This window comes from Cebus imitator, unplaced genomic scaffold (assembly GCF_001604975.1).
Source record: "Cebus imitator isolate Cc_AM_T3 unplaced genomic scaffold, Cebus_imitator-1.0 Scaffold398, whole genome shotgun sequence".
NCBI classification, from domain to species: domain Eukaryota; kingdom Metazoa; phylum Chordata; class Mammalia; order Primates; family Cebidae; genus Cebus; species Cebus imitator.
In genome coordinates, this window is record NW_016107713.1 from 1,115,604 (window position 1) to 1,122,456 (window position 6,853).

The 6,853-nt window shown below is 42.2% G+C and overlaps 1 non-coding gene across 1 annotated transcript; it reads right to left on the reverse strand.

Annotated features, from left to right (window-relative positions):
• Positions 1–147: 147 nt before the first annotated feature.
• On the reverse strand, positions 148–342 carry LOC119468230. Its single transcript, XR_005196876.1, has one exon. It is a non-coding gene; the product is annotated as a U2 spliceosomal RNA (small nuclear RNA).
• Between the last annotated feature and the right edge of the window lie 6,511 nt (positions 343–6,853).

The following is a 6,853-nucleotide window of genomic DNA, read 5'->3' on the forward strand; positions in this document are numbered from 1 at the left end:
GATTACAGGCACGCGCCACGATGCCCAGCTAATTTTTTGTATTTTTTTTTAGTAGAGACGGGGTTTCTCGATCTCTTGACCTCGTGATACACCCGCCTCTGCCTCCCAAAGTGCTGGGATTACAGGCTTGAGCCACCGCGCCCGGCCTTTTCTTTCTTTCTTTTTGGAAGTACTGCAATATCAAATCAATGTGTGGTATGGAGTAAACGGAGCAACTTTCTAGTCCATTTCCTAGTTCCAAAAGTCCATTTAATGTGTTGTCTCAGACAAGCAATGTATCACATATTAAACTGACAAGAATAGATACTACAGTTGATCTTAACCAAAAGACCAAGAAGTAATCTTCAACATTTCTTTTTTTTTTTTTTTGCATAGACAAATAATCTTCCTTTATTCTATTTTTTCATATCACAAATAATTATTTTAACATCATTTATAATTATTATGCAAGTGTATGAAGCCATTTTTCACCCATAATCAGTGGCATGGACTTCCTAGACATTTCAAAGAATTTCCCATCCCATTCAGCAGCACACAGATTCAAGGAGGCATTAACAGATGCATTATGCAAGAATATGTTAATCATCTTCATCTTTCTGATTCCTTTTTTTTTAAATTTATTTATTTTACTTTAGGTGCATACTATATCTAGCATTTCTCCCATGTTAGCCCTCACCACCCTCCCCTCCTCCCAACCCCACACTGTCTCTCCCCTACCCCCCCAACTGCCCCCAGTGTGTGATGTTCTTCTCCCTGAGTCCATGTGTACGCCTTGTTCAACACCCACCTATGAGTGAGCACATACAGTGTTTGGCTTTCTGTTCTTGTGTCAGTTTGCTGAGAATGATAGTTTCCAGATTCATCCATGTTGCTACAAAGGACACGAACTCATTGTTTTTTTTATGGCTGCATAGCATTCCATGGTGTATATGTATCACATTTTCTTTGTGCAGCCTATCATTGATGGGCATTTGGGGTGGTTCCAGGTCTTTGCTATTGTACACAGGGCTGCAATGAACATAGGTGTTCAGTTTATAGTTCTTTGGGTATATACCCAGTAATGGGATTGCTGGGTCAAGTGGAATTTCTATTTCTGTTCTTCTCTTTGGGAAAAAACATTATGAGACACCTGTTGGAACACTTGGCTTGATCACTCCTTTAAACATTTTTTATTTTCCTATCTTTTGTATTTTGACTTGTTGTATTTTCTATTATATTACATCAATTTAATCTTTTACCAACTGAAGAAAAATTATATTCTATATATAATTCCCCATATTTTAATTACTTGATTTCTAAATTCTATTTTCATATATGTCCAATCATAGATATTTGGGTGCAAAAGGATATCTAATTTCTCTGAGGTTGTGAAGGTTAATACTGAGTACAACTTGATTGGATTGGAGGGTGCAAAGTATTGTTTTTGGGCACGTCTGTGAGGGTGTTGCCAAAGGAGATTAACATTTGAATCAGCGAACTGGGAAAGGCAGACCCACCCTCAATCTGGGTAGGCACAATCTAATCAGCTGCCAGTGTGGCCAGAATAAAAAGCAGGCAGAAGAATGTGAAAAGATGAGACTGGATTTTCCTCCCAGACTACATCTTTCTCCCATGCTGGATGCTTCCTGCCCTTATACATTGGACTCCAAGTTCTTCAGCTTTGTGACTTGGAGAGGCTTCCTCGTTTCTCAGCTTGCAGATAGCCTATTGTGAAATCTAGTGATTGTGTGGGTTAATACTCCTTAATAAATTCCCCTTTATATATACCACTATCTTATTAGTTCTGTCCCTCTAGAGAAGCCTGACTAATATAGATTTTGGTATCAGGAGTGGTTCTAGAGAAACACAATATTAAGAATGATGTTCTTTCATTGGTTTTGGGGTATTTGTATTAAGTCTGTGATTAGACTCCAAAATGCTAAGGACTTTACTTCAAATAGTATGGAGAACACTGATAGTCCTTAGCAAGAACTGTTTACAGAGTTATGCAAAATAAATACATTTGACACTCTTGATTCACCACCCATGAGAGGTAAGGTGTTTAGTAACTCTTTACCTAATACCTTTGACCACATGTGAAGAACCAAGGAACATAATGCAGCTGACTGGTTGCTTCTAAGTTCATCGGACAAAGTGATCAAGAAAATAATGAACTCAGGGACTCTAACTCCTGGCTTCAGAAGCAGATACAGAGCCTGAAATCTTCTAATCTAATCTTGTCTACTAAATTTTCCCTGAGTGACAGTCTTATCTCCTATAGAGTAAGAGCTGAAATTGTGGCAAAACAGATGCAAACTCTTATCATGAGAGTAACTGACTTGCAACAAATGTGTACACCCAGCCTCACCAGGTGTCTACTATAAAGTGGGGTCATTCATGACCCTGCAACTTGGAATGGGGATGTGTGGGAGGGCCCTGATGAAGCTGGAGACACTCAGCTTGTAAACTCTGATAAAACATTTTTGCCAGAAGAAAATAGCTTCCTTATCCCCAGCAGTGACAACATACCCTCCCTGACCCATGCTGCCATCAGCGTTTCCACTTTTGTCTGAGGAGATAAACTCTGTACTGCCTGAGGCAACAGTGATGGCCTCCTCTGAGGCAGTTGCCAGGCAAGACAATGTTGATTCTCCTCAGGGCCCACCCCCAACAGCCCTGTTTGCTTCTAGATCTATAACTAGAGTAATGTCCCAGAGAGCCGCTAAAGGTGAGGTTCAGAGTGTGACCCACAGGGAGGTGTGCTACATTACAAAAGATCTGCTTGTGTTCTCCAATTCACATAAGCAGAAATCTGGAGAACAAGTATGAGAAAAGGTATTAAGGGTATAGGATAATGGTTGAAGGAACATAGAGTTGAATCAGGCTGAATTACTGATTTGGGCACACTAAGCATGGATTCTACATTTAACTTTGTAGCTTGGGGAGTTAAAAAATATTTTAATAGTTCATTTGCTTGGTTAGCTAAAATATGAATTGAAAGATGGGCCATGGTGAGCAAGCTGGAAATGCCTGATCTCCTTTGGTTTAATGTAGAATAAGAAATCCAAGGCTTAGGACGATTGGGATACTGAAGTGGATCAGTCACTTTAGACCTACTTATCACAGCTGTAAGGGTCCAGAAGATATATTCTTGATCAATATTCTGCAAACCAGATTTGTGAGGGCAGCACCTCCAGCATCCTTGAAGAGCTCTGTGATTGCTCTTCTCTATGCCAAATCTTACAGTAAACACTGCAGTTACTCACCTACAAAATATAAATGCCATGGGAATAATTGTACCCCAAGGTGGCAGGGGTCAAGTGGTGGCACTTACCATCAAAAGCACTGTGGGCATAGCTACCATAATGGACAGCATAGGCAAAGAGGCAATCAGAAGAGTCTGGCTCCTGTATAACCCTGGCATTGGCTGATTAATCATGGTGTTCCTAGAAGTGAAACTGATAGGAAGCCTACTGCATTCTTACTTAATTTATATAAGCAGAAAACTTCCAGGTTGAGTGTACAAAAGACAAATTTGATTTATAATAACAGAGAATCATGGCCCCTCAATCAATTTCCAGACCTAAAACCGTTTACAGACCCAGAGCCCTTTGAATGAAGGGGAGGAAGCATCCTGTTGAGGAAGGGCCTCAGTACACTACCGACATTTATGCTATTAATCTTTCTTTCAATATTCCCCAAGGAGATCTATGGCCTTTTACCAGGGTGACTGCATTGGGGAGAGGGAAATGATCAGGCATTTCGATGACTACTGGGCACTGGCTCTGAGCTAACTTTGATTCCAGGGGACCCAAAATGTCATTGTGGTCCTCCAGTTAAAGCAGGGGATTATGTAGGTCAGGAAATTAATGAAGTTTTAGCTCAGGTCTGACTTACAGTTTCTTATTATTTATATATAAGTTTATATTATTTATATATGTTTATATAATTTGTATATACTTAAATGTAAGTATCTGACTGGTAGGGCAGGCCCCCATTGGTGAATTACAGTGGAGGCCTCTAGGATTTTCGAACAAGGACTTGCCATCTTCTGCAGATGACTCTCCTTTTGAGAGACAGCTCTTGGTCTATGGGTCCAGTGGGTTCTGAACTCATCCTCTGGTCATTTTCCCAGTGCCAGAATGCATAATTGACATAGACATACTGAGCAGTTGGCAGAACCCCTAATTGACTCCCTGATTGGTAGGGCAAGGGCTACTATGGTGGGAAAGACCAAATGGAAGCCATTAGAGTTGTTTCTACCAAGAAAAATTATGAATCAAAAACAATATCACATCCCTGGAGGGACTGCAAAGATTAGCAACCATCATGGAATTGAAAGACACAGCCATTTAACTCTACTATCTGGCCTGTGCAGAAAACAGATGAATCTTGGAGAATGACAGTTGATTATTGTAAGCTTAACCAAGTGGTGATTCCAAACCCGGCTGCTATACTAGATGTGGCTTCAATGCTTGAGCAAGTTAATACATCTCCTGATACCCAGTATACAGCTGTTAACTTGGCAAATGCCTTTTTCTCCATTCCTGCCCATAAGGCTCAACAGAAGCAATTTGCCTTCAGCTGGCAAGGCCAGCGATATACCTTTACTGTCCTACCTCAGGGGTATATTAACTCTTTGGCTTTGTGTCATAATCTTTTTCAGAGAGACCTGATCACTTTTTGCTTCCATAATATATCACACTGGTCCATTATGACATTATGTTGATTGGATCTAGTGAACAAGAAGTAGCAAACATACTAAATTTAGTGGTGAGACATTTGTGTGCCAGGGGATGAAAAAGAAATTTGATTAAAATTCAGGGACCTGTACCTCGGTAAAAATTCTAGGGGTCCAGTGGTGTGGGGCCTGCTAAGGTATTCCTTCTAAATTGAAATATAAGTTGCTGTATTTGGCCCCTCCTACAACCAAGAAAGAAGCAGAATGCCCAGTGGGACTATTTGGATTTTAGAGACAACACATTCCTCATTTGGGTGTGTTACTCCAGCCCATTAATCGAGTGACCTGAAAGGCTACCAGTTTTGAGTGGATTTCAGAACAGAAGGCTGCTGTGCAACCTGCTCTGTCACTTGGGCCATATGACACAGCACATACAATGGTGCTTGAGGTGTCAGTGGCAGATAGGAATGCTGTTTGGAGTCTTTGGCAGGCCTCCATGGGTGGATTATAGCAGAGGCCTCTAGGATTTTGGAGCAAGGACTTGCCGTCTTCTGCAGATCACTATTCTCCTTTTGAGAGATGGCTCTTGGTCTGTTACTGGGCTTTGGTAGAAACTGAACATTTAACTATGGGTCATCAAGACACCATGTGACCTGAACTGCCTATTCAGTGCTTTCTGGCTCATCCAGCCATAAAGTACAGTTGTACAGCAGCATTTCATCATCATATTATAGTGGTATATGCATGATCGGGCTTGAGCAGGTCCTGAAGGCACAGGTAAGTTACATGATGAATTGGCTCAAATGCCCAGGGTCTCTACTCCTGCCATTCTGCCTTCTCTTTCCCAGCTTGCACTGATGGCCTAATGGGAGTTTCCTAGGATCAGTTGGCAGAGAAAGAGAAGACTAGGGCCTGGTTCACAGATGGTTCTGCATGATATGCAGGCACCCCCTAAAAGTGGACAACTACAGTACTACAGTCCCTTTCTAGGACATCCCTGGAGGACAGTACTGAAGGAAATCTTCCCAGTGGGCAGAACTTTGAGCAGTGGACCTGCTTGTACACTTTGCATGGAAGAAGAAATGGTCAGATGTGCAATGATATACTGATAAATGGGCGATAGCCAACGGTTTGGCTCGATGGCCAGGGACTTGGAAGAAGCATGATTGGAAAGTTGTTGACAATGAAATTTGGGGAAGAGGTATGTGGATGGACCTCTCTGAATATTCAAAAACTGGCGAAATTTGTGTTCCGTCTGAGTGCTCACCAATGGGTGACCTCAGCAGAGGACTCAGATTTTAATAATCAAATGGATAGGATGACCTGTTCTGTGAACACCACACAGCCTCTTTCCCCAGCCACCCCTGTCATTGTCCAATGGGCCCATGAACAATGTGGCCCTGGTGGCAGGGATGCAGGTTATGCATGGGCTCAGCCACATGGACTTCCACTCACCAAGGCTGGCCTGGCTGTAGCCACTGCTGAGTGTCTAGTTTGCTAGTGGCAGAGACCAACACTGAGCCCATGTTATGGCACCATTCCTTGGGGTGATCAGCCAGCTACCTGGTGGCAGGTTGATTATATTGGACTTCTTCCATTATGGATAGGGCAGTGGTTTGTCCTCACTGATAGACACATGTTCAGGATATGGGTTCACTTATTCTGCACACAATGCTTCTGCGGACTCATGGAATGCCTTATCCACTGTCATGGTATTTCACACATAATTGCCTCTGACCAAGGCACTCACTATACGGCTAAAGAAGTTCAGTAGGGGATTCATGCTTTTGGAATTCACTGGGTTTACCATGTTCCCCATCATCCTAAAGCAGCTGGATTGATAGAACTTTGGAATGGCCTTTTAAGTCACAATTACAACATCAGCTAGGTAACAATACTTTGCAGGGCTGCGGCAAATTTCTCCAGAAGGCTGTTTATACTCTGAATCAGCATCCAACATGTAATACTGTTTTTCTCATAGCCAGGATTCATGGGTCCATGTATCAAGGGGTGAAAGTGGAAGCGATACCACTCACCATCATCCCTAGTGACCCATGAGCAAAATGTTTGATTCCTGTTCCTGCAACATTACATTCTGCTGGCCTGGAAGTCTTAGTTCCAGAGGGAGGAAACCTGCCACCAGGAGACACAACAACAGTTCCATTGAACTGGAAATTAAGATTGCCACCTGAC